This window comes from Gavialis gangeticus, unplaced genomic scaffold, assembly GCF_001723915.1.
Source record: "Gavialis gangeticus isolate Ggan-Ray unplaced genomic scaffold, GavGan_comp1, whole genome shotgun sequence".
Taxonomy (NCBI): Eukaryota; Metazoa; Chordata; order Crocodylia; family Gavialidae; genus Gavialis; species Gavialis gangeticus.
Window position 1 is genome coordinate 10,968,103 of NW_017729007.1, and position 4,910 is coordinate 10,973,012.

The following is a 4,910-nucleotide window of genomic DNA, read 5'->3' on the forward strand; positions in this document are numbered from 1 at the left end:
CTGTGTGTGTGTGTGTGTGTGTGTGTGTGTGTGTGTGTGTGTGTGTGTGTGTGAAGTTTTATGTATTTAAAGCATTCTGAAGCAATATAGAACATCTTGAATTAACATTCCAAATTTCACAAGTTTGAGGAATGAATATAGTTAAATATATAATGACATTTTTACAAACAGTTTTTTTTTCTGTTTTTTTTTTAAGGTAAAGGTTAGAAAGGAAGTCTGAAAATCGCCCTGGAGAATACTAACTTCAGTGAAGAACAACTAGTGATCAAGTGAGTGTAAGTATTATTCTTTTTTACAAGTAGAGTAAATGTATAACTGCTAATGATTTGTGTTCATAAGCCATAGAAATAACTTAGTGAATTAGCAAATTATGCTAGATTGAAGGCCTATTATTTATGCCCAATGCACCTAAAATTCCCATACAGTTTAATGCTCAGTTTGTGCATACTAAGAAAGCTGGATCAGTATTTAATTGTATGTATTAGTTTTAGATAAGTTTAACATTTTATAATGTTAAGTGCATCTATGTTTGTATAAAATGTAAGTATAAATGTTTTATGAAAGGCATGCATATTTAAGTACTATTAACCTGCATATTTGCATCAGAAGAGGCAATCTTAGGTTATAAACGTCCATTTAAAATAACTTTAAACACCAGTGAGAAGCCTGAGGAGTCTTAAGCCCTTTAAGGAAGATGCATTTTTCATTATAAAGACGGTAAGTCATGTTTGACTAGTGTTATAAGGATATCATATATGTACTCATATTTCCACTGCAACTTTGGCTTTATCATTGGGAAAAATTGCATAGTTGTTTGAAAACGTGTCTTAAAATAAAATACAATGCCTAAAGTTTTGGGCTAAGCTCATTGCCATTCACTGGAAGTCATTCTTTTCAAACTTCAAGTCCAGTAGTTCTCCATCATTAAGCTAAGAGCTCTGCTTCATGTTTTAAACCCTTTTAAAATTGTTGTCTTGCCCTTGTCATGTATTAATATGAATAACTATTTACCACATTTGTGATTAGTTCTATTCCAGTCCCCACTGAAAGCCTGTATTATTTTTTCCATTACTCCTTTCTCTAGAGTATTTGATATGTGTGGACACTGTCTAGATAGTGTATGTACTGTATACAAACAGTTTCTTATGCTCTCTACTAGATAAAATCAGAACTAGTAATCTGTTCATTAGACACTACTGCTAATGGAGATTCTCCTTTAGCTTAAGGTTGCTGCTGAAAAAGAAATACTGAGTTACTTGTAGCCTGACTTCTCACCATGGGAGGTTTAAGTAGCTATAATGTGCTGGATAATGATAACCGTGAACTTCTTGCTGCCACGGATTTGTTCCAGCATTTTTATGTAATACATTTTTCCCACGATCTCGCCTCCTGTTTCCCATGGTCTGCCTCATGAGACTTAGGAGCAACTCAGTAAGTCTATCCAAATGGTCTATAAAATATGGAATGTATTGCCACCCTGCTTTGCCTTCTGCCTAACTTAAAACTAATAGGTCTAACTACCTGATTTATTTTTTAAAGATACTAATTTATAGTTCATGGAAAAAATTCCTGCTATGAGTACATGGCACCTGAAGAATAGCTGCTAAAGACGTTTATCTGTAGGCTGCAGGCTTTTCAAACCCATGTTATTGACTGTTTAACTGTAGGAGGATAATTTTCATTGGCGTGTCTGTGTCTATTGTTATTAGGATCAACTTAAAGTAAGGTAATGAGATTTGACAGTGTGATACATATAGGAAAGTTCTGGTGCCCTGAATGTCCACACAGAATCCACTAGATCCTGCATAAAGACTATGCAGAGTTTACTACTGAAATTAACAGATACAGGATTGAATCTTAAAAACCTCCCAGCATATAGTAGGAGGAAAAGCCTGGAAGAATTACTTGAAGGCAATATACATGTACCTGCTCAAAAGTCCTGGAAATCTGGAGTTAGATCAAGTCTTTATGAAGACCCTATCTTAGTTAATAATATTTCCTGACAATCTGAATATATGTATGGGTGCTGAACCCTTGGTGTGGACTCCTGTTCTCCTTATTCAGGCCTCATCTAAATTTTGCAGGGAGATATATCTTAAAAAAATTAAATATATCATTCATGAAAGTTTGGCAGTAGCTATATAGTAAAGCTTCTTGATCTATGGGGATACCAGCTAAATCTTTTTTTATAGTATCCCAACTAACACTTTTACATTATGATTGACTGAATTACTTTTCATTTCAATCTCATCATCCTACTCTATAACTGTCTTGGGAAACTTGGGAAAATGCAATGTTTCCTTTTGCTTTCTCCTACTTATTAAAAAAGGGGAAAACTTGGCATTTTAAAAGTGAACATGCAACAGTAAAATATACCTCTTAAGACCTATCATTATTTTCAGACTGCACTCCCAAGTGGAGCCAGAGACAAAAGTTGGTAGGTTGGGGAAATAATATTGCTTCACTGTGTTTTTCCCCTTACAGCAGAGTTCTACATGTGCTGAAAATGAAGAAGGGCATGATAAGAGTGTGAAAAAATATAGTAGTAGGGCTAGCTAGGAAAAGAGGACAAGATGGATGAAGGACCAAAGGAATAAAAGAGTGGTAACTCCTGGCACGTGACGTTATGATTATGGATGGTGTAGTTAATGTGGGTACAAGGAAGAGAACTGTGTATGTAGGGTTCTGGGAGCAGGCAGGAAGTGGGCAGAACACAGGAAACCTGAACTGGGAGGACAAACAGACAAAACAAGATGCTGGAATTAGTCTCTTGCATTAGATTTTGTAATAATCAGATGCCCAGAAAAAATATTGATAATATCTCAATTTTTCCTACTTGTTCTCATAGTTATTTAAAGTTTATGTGCACAGACCTGAGTGGAATGTAGGTTTTGGAGCAGAGACCAGGTTTTCTCATGTTTTCAGCCAAAGCTAAGCCTGCCAGTGACCAGATCCTTATTTTAGAATTCTTGGTATCTACATGAGGCATTTACTGCTGAGTAGACTAATTAGTAAGGATCCTGGTCTTCTCTGATTTAAAAAAAAATCACAAATTCTCTGATAAACCCCCCAAAATCCATTATTAAAATGAAATGCTGCTATATATGTGTGTGTGTGTGTCAAGTGAACACAATTTTTATTGACATATTTACAATTTTAACGCAATTTGGCTGCCTACCAGTGTCTCAATCACTATAATAAGATAAATTCTAAATACCTATAAATTCTATTATTTGATTTTGGGTTTTTTATCATGGAAAATCAGAGCTCCCACTGTCCCCTGAGCTCACAGAACACAGGTCCAGGCCCCTCAATCCTGAGCCACAGCCCTGCTGGTGCCCCTTACTTGCCCCTACAGCCCCTCGCTCCCCCTTTCCCACAGACTCCCAACCCTGCTGGTGCCCCTGACTTCCTCACCCACAGCCCTCTGCTCCCACCTGCCAGAGGGGGCCCCCAGCTGCCAGGGCTATGGGGCCAGGTACATAGGTCAGCAGGTCCCTGCTCCCTGCAGCAGCACTCAAGTCCTGGCTGCCACTTGTGGGAGGCAATGGCTGCTGCAGAGTACCAGGACACAGAACCTGGATCCCCCCCTCAGCCAGCACAGGCCCCAACTCCAGCCCTGCCCAACTCACTCTCTCCCTCCCTATGGGGACCTCAATCCCACCTTCCTCCCCTGCCAGACATACATGCACATGGCACCCCCTGCCTGACCACCCTCCTTTCACTCCTCCCAGTCTCTTGCAAGCTCTGTGGGTTTCTTCATTTAAAATAAAAAATCCACATTTTTCTCAGGTAAATGTGGAAATCCACATTTTTTTCTGTGGGAAATGAAAAACCCAGATCCTGGCTAATTATCTCTGCAGTAAACATCTTGGCAGAGCTTTAGGCTGGAGTAAAGTAATAAACTTTGCAGCAGACTAGTACTGCACTAGATACTATGTTACAGTGGAGAGATTTACTCCACTGCAGTGCATATGTAGATACTGACGGGGATATCCCACATTGGAGCACTGTTGTCCTCCAGCTAGCCCCTCTGTGGCACGTTGAGCCAGGTGAAAGCAGCCTTGGCCTGGCAGGCTGATCCCCTGTCCCCTTGCCAGCTGGGGCTCCTCTGATTTAGCTCAACATGTTATGGTCCCAGGCACATGTGTAAACACAGTATCAGATAAACAATAAGTGTCAGAGTTTATTGCATCACAGTAATATGCACGTGTGGTCCCCTGGAATCTAGGGCCCCAGTAAAAGTTCTGGAGAGAGACTGCAGCAGCGGTCATTGACACTTTTGTCTCATCACCTTGTACGCACTCCCACTCTAGTCTCTGCTTTTTTACTGTTCTTTCCTTTTCCCCTGCATTGCAGTCGAAGCACCTTCCTTCTCCTTTTCCACCTGCTCTTCCTCTCCTCTTTCTCCTGCTTCTCCTTGGTTGTCAGAAAGGGAGCAGTGAGAACGTGAGAGCTATCAATTATGGAGTATCAACATCAGTAGAAGAGATTACAGGAAAGTCCTGCATAGTGAGCGTTCTGGGGCTGGAGTATGCTCAGTGCAGGTGAGCATTTTTGCTGCCACCCTCTAAATATCTGTGCATATGTGTATACTTCAGGCAGGTTTGGAGGTTTATTGATAGGGACAGTAAAAGGCCAAGTTAAAATAATTGTTCAAAAGCATGGAGTTGCTTGCGTTCTGCAATGAAACAGTTAAAGAAGCATGTTCTGGAAATGGCATTTTCCACTTATTTACCTCTTTCTACATCTTTACCCACCTTATGTAAATGTTTGACCAGTATTAAATAAGTATTACAACATCTTTAGGAATGTTTTATGTCACAAACTACATATGAAAATGTGATATATTTTGCACATGTGTTTGTCTCTTCCTCTTCTGTGAGGAGTGAAGCCTACGCCTGTTTGAG

At 39.6% G+C, this 4,910-nt stretch overlaps 1 protein-coding gene across 3 annotated transcripts in view; it reads left to right on the top strand.

Moving 5' to 3' along the window:
• PLXNB2 (plexin B2) overlaps positions 1–4,910 on the top strand; it is a 471,827-nt gene that overhangs the window by 273,139 nt on the left and 193,778 nt on the right. For 2 of the 3 annotated variants that reach the window (XM_019509291.1, XM_019509292.1), the window contains exon 3: positions 197–275. The gene's annotated coding sequence lies outside the window, so the exon portion shown is untranslated. The remainder of the gene's footprint in view (positions 1–196; positions 276–4,910) is intronic. The other variant, XM_019509293.1, reaches the window with a different exon arrangement.